The sequence below is a fragment of the Vipera berus genome (genome assembly GCF_964194415.1).
Source record: "Vipera berus genome assembly, chromosome: 6".
Lineage (NCBI taxonomy): Eukaryota > Metazoa > Chordata > Lepidosauria > Squamata > Viperidae > Vipera > Vipera berus.
In genome coordinates, this window is record NC_138208.1 from 8,261,941 (window position 1) to 8,285,104 (window position 23,164).

The window sequence follows — 23,164 nt, forward strand, 5'->3', positions numbered from 1 at the left end:
TGCTTTACAGCCCCCTCTAAGCGGTTTACAAAGTCAGCATATTGCCATCTGGGTCCTCATTTTACCGACCTCGGAAGGAGGGAAAGCTGAGTCAACTTTCAGCCAGTCAGGATCGAACTGCTGGCAGTGAGCAGAGTTAGCCTGCAATGCTGCCTTCTAAGAACTGCGCATCAAGGAAGGAAGGAAGGAAGGAAGGAAGGAAGGAAGGAAGGAAGGAAGGAAGGAAGGAAGGAAGGAAGGAAGGAAGGAAGGAAGGAAGGAAGGAAGGAAGCAAACATTTGTGTTTGTGTCAGAGGTGACTGGTTTGTTTAAAAGCAGGGGTCTTCCAAGTTGGCCATTTTATGACTTATGGACTTCAACTCCCAGAATTCCTCAGCCAGCCACGCTGAGGGAAAAGGGAGAGGTTTCCAAGCTGAGCCATGCTGGCTTAGGAATTCTGGGAGTTGAAATCCACGAGTCATAAAAGAGCCCAGGTTGCCTATCCCTGGCCTAGGCCTAGGCCGCTTTATGACTTGTGGACTTCAACTCCCAGAATTCCTGAGTCAGCCACGCTGAGGGGAAAGGGAGAGATTTCACAAGCTAAGCCATGCTGGCTCAGGAATTCTGGGAGTTGAAGTCCACGTGTCATAAAAGAGCCAAGGTTGCCTCCCCCTGACCATGGGAATGCAGCAATGGTCCTAAGTGTGAAAAACAGTCATCGCTCACTTTTTCCAGTGCCGTAACTTTGAATGGTCACTAAATGAACTGTTGGAAGTCAAGGACCATCTGTAAAGTTAAAAAAGGGGTAACAACGCAATCTCGCTCCTGAACTAATTTTATTAGAAGATGATGGAGAATCCTGTTTACTTGTTTAATGTTCGGTTTTCCACAGGTGAATAAAAGACCTAAACGTTGATGTTCTCCAGAGTCCCAAATGTGCTTTTTTCAAGAGGCAACTGGACTTTCTCATTTTTTTTCTTTGAAGATGTTTCACTTCTCATCCAAGAAGCTTCTTCAGCTCTGACGGGATGGTGGGAAATGGGAGGATTTGTACTCCTTGCAGACAGCACCTTCGGGACAACCATGACCTGGATAACTGAGAATCTCCACAGACATGTTCTCCAGAGGTTTTGGACCAGAGATCATCAAGACCAAAGCCAACAGATTGTGGAATGATACATCAAAACATCTGAAGATGCCTCCCAGCTTATGGCTACCTTCTACAGTTCTCTGGTTTTGCTAATATTACGTTTTGTACACTGGAGCAGGGGTCCTCAGCCCCTGGTCTGTGACCAGTACCGGGCTGTGGCATGCCAGCAACCAGGCCACACAACAAGCAAAGTCCCATGCAGAAGATGCAGGCAACACACAAAACCACGCACCCTCCGGTCTGCAGAAAAACCTCTCTCCATGGAGCCAGTCCCTGGTTCACAAAAGGTTGGGTACCTCTGAACACGAGACACTAACTCAATGCCAAAAACAGGGGTGACCAAAAAATTGTAATAATAATAATAAAAACAATAACAACAACAACAACAACAACAATAATGTTGCAAGGGACCTTGGAGGTCATCTAGTCCAACCCCCTGCTCAGGCCAGAAACCCTACCATTTTAGACAAATGGCTGTCCAGTCTCTTCTTAAAAACTTCCAGTGTTGGAGCATTCACAGCTTCTGGAGGCAGGTTGTTCCACTGGTTAATTCCATTACAAAGTGCAGGTAACCCACAACTTACAACAGTTCATTTAGCGACCGTTCAAAGTTACCACACCAAATGAAAAAAAAAAGTGACGTATGACCGTTTTTCACACTTACGACCACTGCAGCATCACCCACGGTCAGATGATCAAAATTCAGAGGCTTGGCAACTGATTCACATTTATGACGGGTCCCGAGGTCACGTGATCCCCCTTTTGTGACCTTCTGACCAGCAAAGTCAATGGGGGAAGCCAGATTCACTTCGCAACCGGGTTACTCATTTAATGAGCGCAAGGGTTCGCTTAACAACCCTGGGAGGAAAGGAAGGGCGTAAAACGGGACAAAACCCGCTTAATAAATGTCTCGCTTAGCAGCGTAAATTTGGGGGCTCTGTTCTGGTCGTAAGCCGAGGGCTGCCTGCGCCGTTCGTCACGGTGGGTGTCGCCAATAAGCTAAGTGGCTGAGTTTGCCAACGTTGGAACTTTGCAACTGCTAGGGAAAGGCTGCCAATCCCAAACTTTCGCCAGGATTCTACCTTCTCAGAGCAGCCATTTGCCACTGCATCTGTTCCAAATGCACAGGTTGTGCTTGCTAACGGAAAGACACAACACAGCTTACTGTTTGCGTTTTCCATCTGCTGTCTGTTTTCTAAAGGTCGCTATCCAAATTCCCCGAGAGGCGCACATAACACAGTCGGCTGCCAGCTCTTCCTAACGCACCAGGATGTCAAATCGAGAAGACGTTAAACCAGAACACAGGTAAGTCCTCAACTTACCACCGTTGGTTTAGTGACCCTTCAAAGTTACGACAGCCGCTGAAAAAAAGGGACTGAGGACCGTGTTTCAGTCGCCGCCTTTGCAGCATCCCCGCAGGGTCACATGATCAAAATTCAGAGGCTTGGCAACTGCCCGTATACTTGCAATGATCCCCTTTTGCAACCTTTGGATAAGCCAAATGAAACGGGGAAGCCAGATTCACGTCACAACCGGGTTCCTAATTTAACAACTGCGGTGATTCACTTCCCAGCTGTGGCAAGAACAGTCGTAAAAGGGGGCAAAACTCCATAACTCTTGCTTAGTGGCAGAAATGTGGGGCTCAATTGTGGTCAGGAGTTGAGGGCTGCCTGTATGTGACCTGAGCATGGACAGAGATAATAATTTGAGGATATTCAGCTGTGTAACCAAATCTTCAGAGTTGTTGCAGTAAAAATGTTATTTGGGGGTTGTGGGAATAATCCAGAGAAAGAAATATTTTGGGGAATATGAAAAAGGCAGAATATATTTCCCCAAAGGAATAATGGAGAAGATTTTTAAAAAAGGCAGAAACTTCTCCACACATCCTCCCAGCCAGACAACTCGGCAGAAACCAGCTTTTAGAAATGCAGATGTAACAATCCATTCAGGAAGGTTGGAGCTCTCCAGTTGGAAGCTGAAGAGATTAGGAAGACAAAGACCCTTAAAATCTACATACCCCACCCAAACTCTAAGACAGGACATAATAGGATTAATGCAGTGCTTTTCAACCTTTTCACCCATTTTGTACCACTTTTAGGATATGGCAACATCCGAGTACCAACAGTCGCCTAGCAAGGTGTCAAAAACTTGAGGACCAAAAAAAAAAAAAGGAAAAAAGTGATGAAGTACAGCTAGTCCTCAACTTACAACAGTTCAGTTTGTGACTGTTCGAAGTTACAATGACACTGAAAAAAGTGTCCCCCAAGCCACGGCTGAGCAAGACACCTGTCTGCCCGCCCGGCAGCGCTCTTCCTCCTGTCCGAGGTTTTCATTGTTGTAAGCATTTCCTGTTGAGGATTGGCAGCAGAGGTGGGGGGTGGTGTTTGGTTTTTATTTTTTTTCCCCTCTGCTGGGTGGTTGCAGTAGGTTTTGGTCACTTCACATGACCCTGGGACAATGTGGCCGTCATAAATATGAATCACTTGCCAAGCATCTGAATGTAAATCACAAGACCCTGGAGATGCTGCAACATTCCAGCTGATCGATGCTTCTTCTGGGCTCAGCAGAAGCGCCAGGATCAGCGCCAAGCTCCAGCTGGATCCTGGCGCTGATCCTGGCACTTCCACTGAGCCCTGACAGCCCTGCAGCTCCAGCCGTCTCTCGCTCAGGCTTGTCTGGTGCTGCCACCGGTTCAGCTCATTCCCCTCCCCCGCTACCACTTTTCTAGGATGGCCGCGTACCACCTGCTTGGTGCCAATGTACCACAGGTGGTACCCGTACCACTGATTGAAAAGCCCCGGATTAATCCACCACCATCAGAATACAAGAAAGGCATACTCAGACTCAGGTTAAAGTTCACGACACAGAAAGAACTCCACACAAAAGCCCAAGAAGGTATAAAAACCCACTCCCTACTACATGTGCGCTCTCGCTCTCTCTCTCTCTTTTTTTTTTTTCCAGAGCCATCATTCTATCTGGCTCTCCTCTTCAATAAACTACAACCTTCTTTCTAAAGCAGTCTCCATGTTTGTTTATTCCTGGCTTGGGCTGGACCCCGATGAAGATTTTTTTCCTTCAACAGGGTGGGGTTTCATGCATCTGAAAAACGGAATTCCTGTTTTTCCTTTTTATATGGACCTCCCTGGACAATTAATGTCAAAGATGGTTGTCCATCTCAAAGCCAGAGAAATCTTCCACAAACGAAAGTGATCTTCAGAAACACATCAATCTTTTCCTTCTTGGGGCAATGCAGAATACGAGCCATGAATGGAAACCACACAGGCAGCTACAATGATTGAGCCAAAACAATGAATCACACGAAAGAGGTATGACTTTGAGTGACTTCATCCCATTGGTGAAGTTCTCTGCTGACAATCTCAATGAAAGGAAGCTGCGCCCAAACTTTAGAGTAATGTGAGTTGCTCCAGACAGACGTTTCATCAGCTACTAAGCCAAATAAGGAATTAATTTAGTGCAGACAACTCCTACGTAATGTTTTGGCCAGATTACTTTCCCAGCCTTTAGCCAGAAAGCAAAGTCTCTTAAAATAACCTTTCCCGTAATGATCCAATCCTGAGTGGAGTATTAGAAGAGCGTCAGAACGGAACAATGACCATTTTATTTGAAATTTCACTGCAGACTTAGAGGGAGACTAAAAGCAAGAGATAAATAAATGGAAGACTTCGGTTTTCTGCCGCTTCAGCTGATGAGTTTAAAAACCAAAAGTGAATCTCATATACTTTATTCTATATAGATCCTCCTGGTGCCTATACTATAAATATACGAACATATTTGTACATTTACAGTAAATACACAAATGTACACGTTCAATGGCTGTGTGAGTGACCTAATTTGATACAAAGGCAGGGAAAGGATACATAACAAATGAAAGTAAAATTACCTAGAAAAACCTGAAGCAATCCCCACAACTAGAAAGATGGGTCATATTCAGTGTTACAACGCTGGTGTGTGCAATAAATGTCTTATGAGAGCTTCTATCAAATCGGAGAGAAGAGAATATATTTGTAGCTCGGGGTTGAGATGTGGAATCCTTGGTGCTCTCCAAGAACTTAGCAGGGGGTTGGACTAGATGACCTCCAAGGTCCCTTCCAACTTATTATTATTATTATTAACACTAAGGACTTCATATTTCAAATCTCCCCCAGGTATTTTGAATCACAGCTCCTGTTGTGTCTGTAAATAGTTGCAAACAAGGGAAATAGCAGATTGCAATATAGCCGGGTTTAGAGCGGGAGATTCTGGTGCATTCATTGGTTACAACAAACAAGAAGCGGGAAAATAGACTCTATTGATTGGTTACAGTTCAAACAGTTCCACTATAAAAGCTTGCAACATTTGACAGTTGACAGTTGACTTATGTGTATTCAATAAACTCGTTCATTGTAAAACCACTCTGAGTCCTCGTCTATCAGAACCAAACAGCTCCCATCAGCCTCAGCAAGGATGCCCCATGTTCAGTGAGGAACAACACGGTTATAAATTATCCAAGCTGCTGGACTGAAAAATACAGCTGCCTAAACAAGCCAGTTATCCAACTCCTATTCTCTGGTCAGGGTTGTGCTCACTGAGCTTGGTTGTTTTCTTGCAGACGTTTCATTACCCAACTAGGTAACATCGTCAGTGCTAGAAGGGAGTGGGGTTTGCTCTTACGCCGACTGGGCAAGCCACTAATATATAAAAATAAGAGAAGACTCCACTTCCTTTTAGCACTGATGATGTTATCTAGTTTGGACAATGAAACGTCTGCAAGAAAACCACCAGGCTCAGAGAGCACCAAGGGCCCCTCTAAGATTTTGATCCAAGGATTTCCAAAATATTTTCCAAAACAGCTTTTTTAATGTTCCTTTCAACTATTGCCGCGCACAAATAACAAGTAAGGTTATAATCCACAGTAGGATGTTATGATGGGAAAAAAGGGGTGAGACTAACCACTCTTAGTTATGCTATGAGCTGACTAAAATCGTGCAAACTGTTTAGGTGAAATGAGTTATCGATGAAGTTCAGGGGGAAAAAAATGCCTGAAAATAGTAACTTAGTTCCTGCTCCAAAGAACTGCGGATTATGTCAGAGAAGACCACAAGGGGGGAAAAAAAAGGTTAGCAGGGCTGCAGAATTCCGGGTGAGCAGCAGTGATCTAGATCAGGGCTTTTCAACCAGTGGTACGGGTACCACCTGTGGTACATTGGCACCTGGCAGGTGGTACGCGACCATCCTACAAAAGTGATAGCGGGGGAGGGGAACGAGCTGAACAGCACCGCACAAGCCTGAGCGAGAGACGGCTGGAGCTGCAGGGCTGTCAGGGCTCAGCGGAAGCGCCAGGATCAGCGCCAGGATCCAGCTGGAGCTCAGCGCTGATCCTGGCGCTTCTGCTGAGCCCAGAAGAAGCAGCAATCAGCTGGAATGTTGCGGCATCTCCAGGGTCTTGTGACTTACATTCAGATGCTTGGCAACTGATTCATATTTATGACGGTCACAGTGTCCCAGGGTCATGTGAAGTGACCAAAACCTGCTGCAACCACCCAGCAGACGGGAGGAATAAAAACCAAACACCCCCCACCCCACCCCCACTGCCAATCCTCAACAGGAAAGGCTCACAACAACAAAAAACCTCGGACAGGAGGAAGAGCACCGGCGGGCAGGCAGGCAGGTGTCTTGCTCGGCTGTGGCTTGGGGGGCACTTTTTTCAGTGCCATTGTAACTTCAACCAGTCACTAAGCGAACTGTTGTAAGTCGAGAACTACCTTCATCCCTTTTTTCCTTGTTTTGGTCCTCAAGTTTTTGACACCTTGCTAGGCGACTGGTGGTCCTCGGATGTTGCCATATCCTAAAAGTGGCACAATGGGTGAAAAAGTTGAAAAGCCCTGATCTATATGGCAGCAAAAGGCCTATGGAGATTCTCAATCATCCAGGTCATGGTTATATATCAAAGGCATGGTTTTCTCAAAAGGCAACTGGATTCTCTTGGGTTTTTTTCTTGAAGACGTTTTCCTTCTCATCCAAGAAAGCTTAGCACTCAGAGAGAGCACTAACAACCAGGTGACTATAAAGAATATCAGTCCTTCCATTCTCCGCCATTCCTTCAGAACTGAAGAAGCTTCTTGGAGGAGAAGAGAAACAGTTAGAACAATTAACCAGTGGAACAACCTGCCTCCAGAAGTGGTGAATGCTCCAACACTGAAAGTTTTTAAGAAGAGACTGGCCAGCCATTTGTCTGAAATGGTGTAGGGTTTCCTGCCTGAGCAGGGGGTTGGACTAGATGAACTCCAAGGTCCCTTCCATCATCATCATCATCATCATCATCATCATCATCATCATCATTATTAATCTTCAAAGGAAAAAAAACAACAAGAAAGCCCAATTGCCTTTTGCAAAAGCACCCTTGGGAACCGCAGCAAAACCAAAGGGTGCCTTGCAACATCTTACACTAACGAGTACCATTTGGCGTAGATTTTTGTAGACCACACACATGTACGGTATCATCTGAAAGCTTATGGTTTCATTTTTTTTTAGCCTTTAGGGGGGGTCACTTTGAGATGACTCCAGAGAACTAAAAGAAACTAAGGGGAATAAAGCTGTATCTGGCACTGAAGATCTAGAAGTGGATCTAGATAATTTGGATATTAACGATGATGTCCTTGGTCTGGGTTATAGGGAGGAAGCAGAAGATCTCACACACAAAAAAGCTTCTTGATGAACAAGGTTAAAAAAAAGATGTGGAAAAGTATATTGTTCTTATTAATATGCATAAATGTATCTAAACAGCATTATATCAGATTGTGCCTGATCACTATAGTTGTTATGGGAATCAATAAATAGTTCAATAAATCCAGCTTCCCCACTGACTGGGCTTCTTGAAACCTATCTGGGAAGATCACAAATTACAATCACATGATCCTGGGATGCTACAACAGTTGTTAAGCACACGCTGGTTGCCAAGTGCCCAAATTTTGGGCACGTGACCATGGGGATGTTGCAACAATCAAAGTCACGTTTTTTTCAGCATCGTTATAATTTTGAATGGTCACTAAATGAATGTCGTAATTCAAGGACTGCCTGTTCTTCTCAGTTTGCAGAAGGTCAAATAACTCAATGAAGTCCTGGCTATTTTTTTGAAGATCTTCTACTCAAGCAGACCAAAAGAAAAACAAAAACACCCAGTAAAATTGCAATTGTGGTATTCTTGGTAGATTTAAATCCAGTGTGTTTGTGCCCATGGATATTTATTTTACAGGTATATCACCCAAAAAAGCTACAACAGCTGTCAACCAGCCATAATTCTAATCTCAGATATATATTCCTTAGACGCTTTCAAACAACTTGGCGGTTTATTTCTGCTATTAATTATAATTGTCCCAGGCCTTAAAAGAGATCATAAACCTCCAGTTTCTTTTTACGGCAACTCCTGTTTCCAACGATTTTCCCTTTACACTCCAAATTGTTTTCAGGGAGCTAAGATCCTTAAAAATATATTGCCTTTTAAAGTCCTTTGCTGCTTATACCCTCCTTACTTCTTAAAACAATACAGGGAGTCCTCAAATTACGACCAAAACAGAGCCAAAAATTTATGTTGCTAAGAAAGACAATTTGTTAAGTGAGTTTTGCCCCATTTTAAAACCTTTCTTGCCGCAGTTATTAAGTGAACCACTGCGGTTGCCACATTAACAACACGGCTGTTAAGTGAATCTGGCTTCCCCATTGACTTTGCTTGTATGAAGGTCGCAAAAAGGGATCACGTGACCCCGGGACACTTCATCCGTCATAAATATGACCCAGTTGCCAAGCATCCGAATTTTGATCACGTGACCACGGGGAGGCTGCAACGGTCATTAAGTGTGAAAAATAGCCCTAACTCACTTTTTCCAGTGTTGCTGTTAACTTTTAAGTCACTAAATGAGCCGTTGTAAGACTAGCTGCACACAACTCTTTCAAACGTCATTGTGATTTAAGGGGGAAAGGGGAAAGCTGATTTTTCTTTTTTTAACCGCATCCTCCTGCTTCTCAGAAGATTAATATTCAGACTTCAGAATCCAAATTTGCCCAGGGCAAGTCCTGAAAATAAAGCTCTTAAACAAACACACAGTTGTTGGATTTGTCTTACCTCAACCTGCCTATCGTACCCACCCCTAAGGCGTTTCCTTATTAACTCATTCTACTAATCCCAAGTGGCACAAACCAGCAGATGTTTTCAGACTGCTGTTTGGCATCTGCTCAGCATGCGTTATTGCCTATTTTTAGCATTGTAATATTGTTGTGTGGTTGCACCGAGACCTAACACAGTTTTGTGTCTCATTAATTTCCAAATATTCTACTAGCAGCCGACACTGTTTCGTAGAAACCCACGCTGGATTCCAAGGGCTAGAAGTAGATTTCTTATTTTTTTTAACAATCCTCGGTGGCAAGAGCAAAAAAAAGTGTGAACACAATCACATAAACCAGGGGTCTTCAAACGTGGCCATTTTAAGACGTGTGGACTTCAACTCCCAGAATTCCCCAGCCAGCCATGGCTAGCTGGGGAATTCTGGGAGTTGAAGTCCACATGTCTTAAAGTGGTCACGTTTGAGGACCCCTGACATAAAGCATGCTAAATGGATTAGGGGAGAATAGGAGGAAAGTTACTCAGCCTTTCAGGTAGAAAGAATATACAGGTAGTCCTCCATTTATAACCTCAATAGGGACCAGAAGTTCCATTTCTAGGCAAGGTGATTATGCGAGTCACACCCCATTTTTACAACCTCTTTTGCCCCGGTTGTTATGCAATTCTCCTCAGTTGTTAAGCGAGTCACATATTTGTTATGCCAATCCAGCTTTCTCCATCGACTTTGCTTCTTGTAAACTGGCTCCGAAGATTGCAAATGGCAATCAGGGGACCAACTGCTGTAAATACAATTGGTCCTTGACTTATGACCAACAACGGAGCCCAAATTTCCGTGAGACATTGCTGAAGTGAGTTTTTGCCTCCTTTTATCACCTTTCCTCGCCACGGCTGCTAAGTGAAACACTGTAGTTGATAACTTCGTAAACATGGTCGTTAAGCGAATCTTGGCTGGTCGGAAAGTCGCAAAAGAGGATCACGGGATCTTGGGATACAGCAAAGGTCACAAATACGAACCAGTGGCCAAACGGCCGAATTTTGATCATGGTGATCGTGGAGATGCTGCAAAGGTCATCACTTTACAAAACAGTCGTAAGTCACTTTTTTCGAGCACCGTTGTAACTTTGAACAGTCACTAAATGAACTGTTGTAAGTTGAGGACCATCTGCACATGCCGGTTGCCCAGTGTCCAAATTCTGATCACACGAACTGACTGTAGGGATGCTACAACAGTTGCAGCAACTGAAAGATCAGCCAGGAGCCACATTTCTCAGTGTTGTTATAACCTCAAATGGTCACTAAACAAATTTAATTTAATTAATTTAATCTATTAATATTTCTATACCGCACTTCTCCCGAAGGACTCAGGGCGGTGTACAGGGCAAGAATAAAACAAGAGTTACAAAAATTAAAAGATAATTAAATACATGCCCATAAAAACAGTTAATACATTAATAAAAACCCCAATAAAATGATACTAAAAAACCCCACCAATCCCCCCTCAGGCCAGGCCGGCTTGTTCAAACAGGTATGTTTTCAGATCGCGGCGAAAGGAGCGAAGATCGGGCGCCGTCCGGAGCTCAACCGGTAACTGGTTCCATAGCTCCGGGGCGCCCACAGAGAAAGATCTCCCCCTGGGGGCCACCAATCGACATTCTCTGATCGGTGGCACCCTGAGGAGTCCCTCTCTGTGGGAACGCACAGGGCGGAGGGAAGTTGACGCCGGCAGCAGGTGTTCCCTAAGGTACTCCGGACCCCTGCCATGTAGGGCTTTAAACACCATTACTAGTACCTTGAATCTCACCCGGAAGACAACTGGCAACCAATGCAGCTCACGGAGCAGAGGTGTGACATGGGAGTATCGGGAAACTCCCAACACAACTCTCGCGGCTGCATTCTGTGCCAGTTGGAGCTTCCGGGTGGTCCTCAAGGGCAGCCCCATGTAGAGAGCGTTGCAGTAGTGGCTGTTAGATGAGGACTGTCCATAATCTAGAGGTCCGATGCATTTAACAGAAGGCTAGTCCATGTAATCCTCACGTTATGGCCACCATTGAACCCCACGTTTATGTTGCTAAGTGAAACATCTGTTAAGTGAGTTTTGCCCCATTTTACGACCTTTCATCAACAGTCGTTCAGTGAATCCCTGCAGTTGTGAAGTGAGTCACACGGTTGTTAAGTGAATCTGGCTTCCCCCATTGACTTTGCTTGTCAGAAGGTCACAAAAGGGGATCACATGACATCCCCCCCGGGATGCTGCAACCGTCGTAAGTACATGCCAGTTGCCAAGCCTCTGAATTTTGATCATGTGACCACGGGGAGGCTGCAACGGTCATAAGTGGGATAAGCGGTCATAAGTCGCTTTTTCAGTGCCGTTGTAACATTGAAGGGTCACTAAATGAACTGTTGTAAGTTGAGGACTACCGGTACAATCATAAGGCAAATTTGAAAGTCCCAACTATTTATGAATTAAGTTTATAAAGGAACAATGGAGGTGAAAGGACTTCAAATATGGACCAGATGAGGTAGGCAACTCATATGTCAGGGGTAGGCAACCTTGGCTCTTTTATGACTCGTGGACTTCAACTCCCAGAATTCCTGAGCCAGCATGGCTCAGCTTGGAAACCTCTCCCTTTTCCCTCAGTGTGGCTGGCTCAGGAATTCTGGGAGTTGAAGTCCACGAGTCACAAAAGAGCCAAGGTTGCCTACCCCTGGCCTAGGCCGCTTTATGACTTGTGGACTTCAACTCCCAGAATTCCTGAGGCAACCACGCTGAGGGAAAAGGGTTAGGTTTCCAAGCTGAGCCATGCTGGATCAGGAATTCTGGGAGTTGAAGTCCACGAGTCATAAAAGAGCCAAGGTTGCCTACCCCTGTCCTATATCATTTGTCCCTGACTTAACATTTCAGTTCAGCACCCAGGTCCTGCCCTGCTATCAAAATTAAATACCGGCAACCCACTTGGAAACAAACCAGTTAGATAAATAATTGGCTTATAAACTATACTAAATACTTTAAATCAACTATACGTAAAGCTGAATATCAGAACTATTAACGGCAATGTTCTTCCAAACCAATGTGTCTCACATTCTGCCATTTTGGGATGTGTGGACTTCGACTCCCAGAATTCCCCAGTCAGCCTGGGGATATCTGGGAGCTGAAGGTCCTCTCGTCTTAAAATTGCTGAGGCTGTGGAACACCCTTTTAAACTAGTAAGCTGCACTTCCCCCTTATTTTCAAATATTCCTCGATTATCAAATGGGCTGAGTGTCACCCATGGTTTAATTAAATAAAAGCCACACCATCTTTTCATACATCCTAAAAATACTTCGTCTCCCATTACTTCTGGAATGCAAACATCTAAACCTGGGTTTGACTTGGCATCGTTGCAGCTATTCAGCACTGGAAAATTAATTTGGAAGGTGCAATAATGAGAACATTGTCCCTCTCAACCACTTAGCTGTTTGCATTACCTTAGCGATGTGCTCACGTTTATCGGTAAGAAAAATCTTAATGGGAGAGCCCATGTACATTTATCTCCCTTCTCCGGCACAAAAATACCACATACACGGTGATAAAAGGGGAATCAACAAGGAAATCCGGTTTCGTATTAAAAAAAAATACAAGGCAGGTAGGTTTAAGCTGCTAAACATGGAGCCTGCAAATTGTAATCCACCCTCAGCCCTGAAAGCTTCCTGAGAGATTTTGGATCACTCCCTCTTTCTCAACACAACATACTGCACACAACTCCTGTTCTGTGGGAAAACACAAGGCCCCTTGTGAACGAACTGAGTTCCTAAGATGCCATCAACCATGTTTTTCGAGTGGAGAAACGTGGTAAGTTAAACACACCAAGTTATGACTTAGCTCAGTGTCTGAACTCAGCCAGTATCTCTCATAAATTCACCGGCACCAAGATAAGAGTTTCTTTTAAATCAACCTTTATTGTTGACCTTTAAACTCTCTACAGACATTTCAGAAAGCTCCAGCCATTCTCATTTTCGAACAGGGAAAGAGAATTCAATATTTCTGCCAGATCCGTGGATGGGTAAGACCTGATCCAATGAACTATTTCTTTGAAATCCGTGTCACATCCATTCTCTTAAATTTTAGTTGCACTAGTATTGCGGAAGTATTTCTTTGGAAGCAAACAGAACGGAATAACAGATCTGGAAGGGACCTTGGAGGTCTTCTAGTCCAACCCCCTGCTCAAGTAGGAGATCCTGTACCATTTCAGGCCAACGGTTGCCCAGCCTCTTCTTAAAAATTTCCAGCGATGGAGCACCCACAACATCTGAAGGCAAAGGCGTTCCACTGGTTTATTGTTCTGTCTCTCAGGAAATTGGTCCTTAGTTCTAGGTTGCTTCTCTCCTTGGTTAGTTTCATTCCTAATTGCTTCTTTCCTGCTTTCAGGTGCTTTGGAGAATAGACTGACACTCCCCCCCCCCCAACACACACACACTTTGTGACAGCCCCTCAAATACCAGAACACTGCAAATGCAAGCCTAAGGTAATCTTGCAAACCGAAGTCTAAGGTCGGATCAAATGGCAAATAAACTCCATTTTAAATGAGGAGTTTCAGAAGGATTGTCTTACCAAATTGTTCTTTATCTTTTCAGTGATGTCTACAAGAAAAGGCCTCTTTTGTTTCTCCCTGTTGGTGATCAGAAAGGCAGGGGAAAAAAATGTCCAGAGGCCTTCTTCACACATCACAACAGCCTCCGCTTGCACTGGCCAAAATTCCCACTGCATTTCGGCACCTGGTGAAATCATATCGAACTGAACGGTCCAGGATAGTGACAATCAGATCGTAGTTCCGGTATCAGATCTTCTCCTCAAATTCTATATGTTTTTTTTCTTTTTTATAAAAAACCCCTGTTCTTATAAGAATGAAGGTTTGCAACTCAGCATTCAAGCACACGCTTTTTTGCATCTAGAAGGTGCCAAGATTCAATTCACAGTATCTCCAAGAAGCGCAAGACAGACATATGGACTTTCTCGGTAAAATTATTCCTTATTCCTATCTGTAACAAAAGGATTCTGGATGAGGGTGCTTCAGAAGATAATTCAAAATAACAATATCCATGGCAAAGGTTCCTTAACTCTTTTATTTTCTGTCGTTTATTTTCTTTATATAAAAAGGTAAAGGTTCCCCCACACATGCGTGCTAGTCGTTTCCGACTCTAGGGGCCGGTGCTCATCTCCGTTTCAAAGCTGAAGAGCCAGCGCTTGTCCGAGGACGTCTCCGTGGTCATGTGGTCGGCATGACTAGACGCCAAAGGCGCACGGAACGCTGTTACCTTCCCACCGGAGTGGTCCCTATTTTTCTACTTGAATTTTTACGTGCTTTCGAACTGCTAGGTTGGCAGAAGCTGGGACAAGTAACGGGCGCTCACTCTGCTACGCGGCACTCAGGATTCGACCCGCCAAAACTGCTGACCTTCTGATCGACAAGCTCAGCATCCTAACCCACTGAGCCACCGCGTCCCATTCCTTTATATAGCCTGTTTATTTATATCCCACATTTATTATTTTTACAAATAACTCAAGGCAGCGAACATATCCAACACCTATCCTCCTCATATTTTCCCTACAACAATGTCCCTGTGAGGTGAGTTGGGCTGAGAGAGGGGCAGTGACTGGCCCAAGGTCACCTAGCCAGCTTTCATGGCCACGGCAGGACTAGAACTCAGAGTCTTCTGGTGACTGGCTGAAAATCGTCCAGCTTCATGTCTAAGGTGGGGCTAGAACTCACTATCTCCTGGTGATTGGCCCAAAGTCACCCAGATGGCTTTCATGCCTAAGGCAGGACTAGAACTCACCGTCTCCTGGTGATTGGGCCAAAATCACCCAGCCAACTTTCATGCCTAAGGTAGAACTAGAACACACCATCTCCTGGTGATTGGCCCAAAGTCATCCACCTGGTTTTCATGCCTAAGGGGGGGATTTGAACTCACAGTATCTTGCTTTCTAGTCCAGTGCCTTAACCACTAGACCAAAGTGGCTTATTAAAACTTTGATTGTCTTGTTTCAACCCTGAACTACACATATTTTCTTTTATTGTCTTGTTTATTTACAGAAGTCTTATTTTGAAGAAATATAATTACTCCCAATCTCTAGCCAATCTCGAAATGCATTCATACATCATGATTAAACTGTTTTGTTTTCAATGGTTTGCTTCATTTATGCCAATCCTTATTTCCAAAGATATGTAAAATTTCCACTCAAGTCAACAAAAACCGAACAGTTTCCTAAATAATGCCAGTTGACTCTCTCCATCTGACGGATGAATATTGCATTTAAAATAATTCTCCTGTTTCTTTTAATGCATCAGCTACCTAAGGATCTTTGTGGATACACTGTCAAATTAAAATATTTCTCACTCTTTTGAAAAAATAAAACCAAGGGAAACAACATTGTTCCAAGTGCAAAATAAAAATGTTTACAAAACTACTTCCTACACGCACATACTCCTTAAACAACGTCCTAACCACAGCAGATAAACTCCTTGCAATTACAAAGCCCAATATAATAAGAATACAGGTAGTCCTCAACTTACGAACATAACTGAGCCCCAAATCTCCATGGCTAAACAAGACAGTTGTTGAATGAATCTTGCCCCATTTTACAGCTTTTCTTGTCACCGTTGTTAAGTGAATCCCTGCAGTTGTTAAGTTAGTCACACGGTTGTTAAAGTGAATCTGGCTTCCCCCATTGACTTTGCTGGTCTGAAGGTCGCAAAAGGGGATTGCATGACCCCTGGGACGCAGCAACCGTCACAAGTACATGCCAGTTGCCAAGCCTCTGAATTTTGATCACGTGACCACGGGGAGGCTGCAACAATCATGTGAAAAAACAGCCATAAATCCCTTTTTTCAATGTCACTGTAACTTTGAATGGTCGCTTAGGCTAACAGTTGTAAGTGAAAGACTACTTGTAAAAACCGTTCAGAATTAATGGGAAACAAAAAGTTAAAGTCCACACATTTTCAAGTGGCTGATATTGACAAAGAATGGGATGGATGGATGGATGGATAGATGGATGGATGGAAAGAGACAAGAGAGAGGGAGAGACAATACATAGATATGGATAGGCAGGCAAACAGCTGAGATAGATAGATAGATAGATAGATAGATAGATAGATATTTATTTTTATTTTTATTTTTATTCCATTTAATATCCCGCCCTTCTCCGAAGACTCAGGGCGGCTTACAAGCTTAGCAGTAGCCTTCATTCTATGTATATGCCTGCTTATTAGGGCTTTCACACACACACACCCCAAGCGGCATTATTACAAAGTCAGCTTAATTGCCCCCAACAATCTGGGTCCTCATTTTACCTACCTCGGAAGGATGGAAGGCTGAGTCAACCTTGAGCCTGGTGGGATGCGAACCTGCACTAATTGCAGGCAGCTGGTGTTACTTAAGGAGGCATTAGATAGATAGATAGATAGATAGATAGATAGATAGATAGATAGATAGATAGATAGATAGATAGATAGATAGATAGATAGATGATAGATAGATAGATAGATAGATAGATAGATAGATAGATAGATAGATAGATGGATGGATGGACGGACAGATAGGAGGGAGAGATAATAGACATATAGGGAGATAAATGATAAAGATAGATAGATGATAGATAGATAGATAGATAGATAGATAGATAGATAGATAGATAGATAGATAGATAGATATGGATGGATAGATAGACAGACAGACAGACAGACAGACAGACAGGAGGGAGAGATAATAGACATAGATAGGCAGATAAATGATAAAGATAGATAGATAGATAGATAGATAGATAGATAGATAGATAGATGAGAGAAATAATAGACATAGATAGGCAGACAGAAATGATAAAGGTATAGATAGAGATAAATATAGAGATAGATAATGATAAAGATAGAGATAGATAGATAGATAGATAGATAGATAGATAGATAGATAGGAGAGAGAGAGATGATAATAGACAGAGATAGGCAGATAGATAAATGATATAGGTAGAGATAGAAAAAAGGTAGAGATACACAGATAGACAGATGGACAGATAGACATGGATGGATGAATGGATGGATAGATGGATGGTTATAGACAGACAGACTGGTAGATACGCTTTTCATGGTTCCAACTTGGAAAGCAACTCACCTATCCGACTGGATTTAAGAAAGTCACTCAACCTTTGCTTCAGTGTCTAGAGTTGTCTCAAGGAATCAATCATGCCAGAAACTTTCAAAAGCAAAACCTGACTTATTCTGCAGCCAGGCTGCCTTTACCATTTCCAAGATGGGATTCCTAAAATGATTCCCCCCACTGAGTAGACAATTCCTATCACAGCTGCGTATTATTCAGCAACCAAAGACTGCTCTCTGGAACTTTTCCTATCCGTAGAAAATACCAGTGGGTGCTAGTGAAGAGGAAGGGAGTTTTTAAATCAAAGTTTGTTTAAATCTTTGACTATTGTGGCCAATTGAAAGCAAGCTTCGGGCAATCAGTAAGACTCACGCACCACCAAAAGAGAATGTGGGATAAGGCAAGCATGATAGTTCAGAGTCAGATAATGTTGTGGTTGATTCTGAAAAATCATGTGAATCCAGTCCCCATGCTAGTTCATGATTCACTCACCACGATGTAAAAAAGATGTCGAGATTAGAAAAAGTGCAGAGAAGAGCAACAAAGATGATCAGGGGACTGGAGGCTAAAACACACAAAGAATGGTTGCTGGAATTGGGTATGTCTAGTTTAATGAAGAGAAGGACGAGGGGTGACAGGATAGCAGTGTTCCAGTATCTCAGGGGCTACCCCAAAGAAGAGGGAGTCAAGCTATTCTCCAAAGCACCTGAAGGCAGGACAAGAAGCAACGGATGGAAACTAACCAAGGAGAGAAGCAACCTAGCACTAAGGAGAAACTTCCTGGCAGTTAGAACAATTTTAACCAGTGGAACAACCTGCCCCCCGAAGTTGTGACTGCTCCAACACTGGAAGTTTTTAAGAAGATACTGGAATGTCTGAAATGGCATAGGGTTTCCTGCCTGAGCAGGGGGTTGGACTAGAAAAGAGCCCCACAACCTTTTGGGCACCAGTTCTGTGGAGAGAGATTTTTCCGCAGACCGGAGATGCTGCGTGCATCTCTCACGGATGGGGCTTTGCTTCTTTGTGTGGACCGACCGGTTGCTGGCATGCCGCAGCCCACAAATGATCCACAGACCTGGGGGTGGGGGCCTTGGGGACCCCTGGACTAAAAGACCTCCAAGGTCCCTTCCATCTCTGTTATTCTATTGTATATGATTCACATCAAGAAGGCCAGACCGTTAATTCAGTGGCCTCAAGGTCCAGTTAATTACAGGTAAGGCTTGTGAACCCAGCCACTTATTAACTCCTAAGCCTGGAGATAACCCACGCTCAGAGTCACCCCACCCCCCAAAACCTCCTCTGCAAATCCCTAGAGAGGCCAAGCAACCGCCACCATCAACGATTCTCCTGCACATCTCTGCCAGCTTGCGGGTGAAACGGGAAAGTGACTTGGCACAATCTCTCTCTCTCTCTCTGTGCCATTCATTTCTTTCTATATATAGTCTTGGATTTCACCAACAGCCATGTTAGCAGCTGGGGACCCCTTTCCAACAACTGGCTGCAGGAGGGAAGTTCATCACCCCTACTACCCCATTCCCCGGCCCGGTTCTCCTAACCGGACTCGAATCCGGACCGGGACCGGGTACCCGGACGCGGAGATTAAGCCAGGCACCGCGGCTTGCCCTTTCGCTGGCCCCGGGAAAGAAGGCCCGTCTGGTCTTTGCTTCAGCCAGCCTGGAGCCCACAACCCCTCCTGGCCAGGCACCCGCCCTTTGCCCCGGCCCCCCCAAGCCCCTCCAAGCTTTCCGGCGCCGGGCGCATCCTTCCTAGCTACACCAAAGGGCAGAACCAAGAAGGGCGCACGGGGCACCCCGGTTGCGGTTCGCTCTGGACAGCTTCTCCTCCTCCTCCTCTCTGGAAAGACCCATACACACACACACATAAACACACACACACACACACACACACATCCAGAGCTGGCCCGGCCTCAGCTCGTGCCTGGAAGCGGGCTCAGCGCTGCTGCGTGCGCCCCGTTGGAGACACGGATTGGGTACCCCTGGAGCGCGCCTCCTCCTCTTCCTCCTCCTGCTCTCCTTTTGCCCTTGCCCGGCCGGCGAGTTGGCTGGGCAAACCCCGTTCGCGCTCACCTCCACGCGCCCGGCTGGCTGGCTGGCTGCGCTCCCCGCCTGCAAGCCGGCCGCTTTCCTCGCCTGCACCGCGCCGGGAAGGAAGGATGGAGCGCAGCAGCTGCACTGGCGGCGGCGGCGGCGGAGCGAAAGCGGGCTGTTTACTAGCCGGCTCTCGCGAGAGGAAGGAGCTTCGGTCCTCAAAGTGGTGGTGGGGGGGGGCGGGAGGAGGGAAGGTCGGCCTCACGCCGCCGCCGCCGCCGTCGACGATTGGTTTCCCGCCGGAGCCGGAGGCTGAGCCAGGCGAGCTGCGGCAATGCCGCGGCGGGGAGATGTCGGTTGCGGGAGCCGGAGCTTGGAAGAGGAATGAAAAGCGATCCCCACGCAGTCTTGTCCCTTCCCACTTGGGAGAGAGAGAAAAGAGGGGGGGGGGAAAGCAGGAGAGAAAGAAAGAACGAGAAAGAAAAGCGAAAGAACGAGAGAGAGGGAAAAGAAAGAGGAAGGAGAGTTGAAAGAGTGGAGAGAAAAAGCAAGCAGAGAAAGAAAGGAAGTGTGAGAGAAAAAACGAGAGAGAAAAAGAAAGAACGAGAAAGAAAAGCGAAAGAACGACAGAAAGAGGGAAAAGAGAGAAAGGAGAGTGGAAGAGTGGAGAGGAAAAGAAAGCAGAGAAAGCAAGCGTGAGAGAAAAAACGAGAGAAAAAGAAAGAACGAGAAAGAAAAGCAAAAGAGCAAGAGAGAGAGAGAAAAGGGAAAAGAAAGAGAAAGGAGAGTGAAAGAGTGGAGAGAAAAAGCAAGCAGAGAAAGAAAGGAAGCCTGAGAGAAAAAGACAGAGAAAGAAAGCGAGAAAAGAAAAGAAAAAAGCAGGAGAGAAAGAAAGAACGAGAAAGAAAAGCGAAAGAACGAGAGAGGGAAAAGAAATAGGAAGGAGAGTTGAAAGAGTGGAGAGAAAAAGAAAGCAGAGAAAGAAAGGAAGCCTGAGAGAAAAAGAGAAAAAAAGAGCGAGAAAAAAAGAAAGAACGAGAAAGAACGAGAGAAAGGGAAAAGAAAGAGGAAGGAGAGTTGAAAGAGTGGAGAGAAAAAGAAAGCAGAGAAAGAAAGGAAGCCTGAGAGAAAAAGACAGAAAGAGCGAGAAAGAAAGAAGGAAAAGAAAAGCTTCGCAGTGAGACTAGGACAGGGGTGGCGAACCTATGGCACATGTGCCACAGGCAGCACACGGAGCCGTCTCCGGTGGCACGTGAGCCATTGCTGGGCCAAGCTGCTCCCTCCTCTCCGCACATGCAGAGTTTTCCACAGATTGCGCACGTGCAGCTTTCCGCGCGTGCGCAGTCTGGGAACAAGCGAGAGGCTATAAAAAGGAACTTTCCGCAGAAGCGGCATTTGCTGCAGACAAGAGAATGAGCGGCCGCGAGCCGACATCTGTACGTTTCAGCAGCTGGCCACACGGGGAGGAGGGGCGGCGGGGGCAGCAGAGCGGTAATGGGGGTCGGGGTGCTGCCATGACTTGTGTAAGGTGGCGGCCGAGCGATAATGGCAGTCAGGAGGTGGGTTCTTCGCCTTCCCTCAGCCATGTGTAAGCCGGCGGATGAGCCATAATGGCAGCTGGGGGGGTGTTTCTTGCCTTCACTCCTCCACTTGTAAGTCGGTGGCGATCATTCATGGTGGGGGGCAGCGGCCGTGGTTAATGGCAATGGGGGCCTTGCCTTCTCTTGCCTCAGCCTGTGGTGGGAGCAGATTGTTAATGGGGGGCAGTGGGGAGCTGTTTTTCTTGCCTCGTGTGCTCCGTGTGAGGTCTTCCCCTCATGGGGCCCCGCTTACCTGGGTGGTGCCTAGCTCCATCATCACCTCCTTGAAGGCTGCCATCTCCTCAGCCTGCTGCTGCTTCTGCAGCGCGATCTTTTGGCTGAACTTGCGCAGGTTGGACACCACTGCCGCTGCACTGGACAAAGCAGCAGCCACGAGGGAAGACGAGGCCGAGGAAGAGGCAGCAGCAGACGATGAGCAGGCCCCGCCGCCTGAGGATGAAGATCCCAGTGCTGTGTCTCAGAACCCTGTGCTACCGCTGCTGGCAGGTGCCACCTCCTCAGCACCACGGCCTCCTCCACCAGGAAACCGAGTGCACTGCCCTGTCAGTCTCACTCCTGCTCCCGGCGAGCACTGCGTGTGGCCTTGGGGGAGGGACTCCATCTCCCTCTGCCTTGGTGGCTGCACGTGGAGCAGGCCAGGAGCAGGAGTCCGCCGACAGCTTCTGCCCATCAGGCTGATTGGGCGGTGCCCTTGGTTTCCTGGCGTGCTCTGCATGCAGCGGGGCATGAGGCAGAGGAAGCCGTGGCACTGAGGTGGCACCTGGCAGCAGCGCAAAGATGGCGGTGGTGCAGGGTTCTGAGACACCGCACCAGGCTCTTCATCCTCAGGTGGCGGCGGTGGGCCTGGCGATGCGTAAGTGGGATTCGGGTTGCAGTTTGGGCACTCGGTCTCAAAAAGGTTTGCCACCACTGCCCTAGGACAAAGGGGGGGAGGACGAGAGAGATTGGATCTTCTTCGCATCTTTGCGTAAAAGCACTTTGGCTCCTCAGTTTGGGAGGGTCATGGAGCCAAACGGCGTTTGGACTGAGTTGGATTCCCATCCCGCTTTTCTCCTGTGAACCGACCACCTTTTGGAAAGACGCCCCAGAGCTGGCAAACGAGAAGCAGGGACGAAGTGAAAATCCGGCTTGACAAGAATCAGAAAGCGAAGAAGAGAGAGGGAGCGAAGGACGTTTGGGGAGAACCACTCTTAATTCAGTTTTGAGAGAAGCAACCTGGGATTCAGGAGAAACTTCCTAATAGATAGTGAGGACAATTAACCAGTGGAACAACCTGCTTCCAGAAGTTGCGAGGGCTTCACTGGGGGCTTTTAAGAAGAGGGTGGACAACCATTTGTCTGAGATGGCGTCTCCTGCTTGAGCATGGAGTTGAAGTAGATTTAGAAGATCTCCAAGGTCCCTTCCAGCTCTATTCGGATTGATTGGTTCTTGTCCCGCATCTCAGTCGCTTTCCTCGCTCCTCGCATCACTTTCATTTCCCTTTCACCCACCCTCCTTCCTTCGCTTTCATTTTTCCCATCGTCCTTTGCCTCTTGCAGACTGGCAGTGTAACTCCAGGCATTTGCTTACCCGGATAGGGATAGGTAACCTCGGCTCTTTTGTGACTCGTGGACTTCAACTCCCAGAATTCCTGAGCCAGCCAAGCTGAGGGAAAAGGGAGAGGTTTCCAAACTGAGCCATGCTGGCTCAGGAATTCTGGGAGTTGAAGTCCACGAGTCATAAAAGAGCCAAGGTTGCCTGCCCCTGGCCTAGGCCTAGGCTGCTTTATGACTTGTGGACTTCAACTCCCAGAATTCCTGAGCCAGCATGGCTCAGCTTGGAAACCTCTCCCTTTCCCCTCAGCGTGGCTGGCTCAGGAATTCTGGGAGTTGAAGTCCACGAGTCATAAAAGAGCCAAGGTTGCCTACCCCTGGTTACCGGTAGCTACGCTGTGTCCCGAAGGTGCAAATTGGTGACCCGTTGAATAAACTTGGTGACTTTTAGCACGGTTTGTTTTGAATTCATGGGTTGTTTTAAAATCTTCATTCATGGTGCAGGAACGAATGGCTACGAAGATTCTCCATCATCCAGGTAAGGGTTGTCCCAAAGGTGCTTTTTTTCTTTTTTCTTATCCAAAAGGCAACTGGACTTTCTTGTGTGT

At 46.1% G+C, this 23,164-nt stretch overlaps 1 protein-coding gene across 1 annotated transcript in view; it reads right to left on the reverse strand.

The window, feature by feature from the left end:
* Positions 1 to 19,614, reverse strand: part of STK38L (serine/threonine kinase 38 like) — a 50,542-nt gene extending 30,928 nt beyond the window's left edge. Inside the window, exon 1 of the mRNA XM_081330844.1 lies at positions 19,463 to 19,614. The gene's annotated coding sequence lies outside the window, so the exon portion shown is untranslated. The remainder of the gene's footprint in view (positions 1 to 19,462) is intronic.
* Positions 19,615 to 23,164: the final 3,550 nt, after the last annotated feature.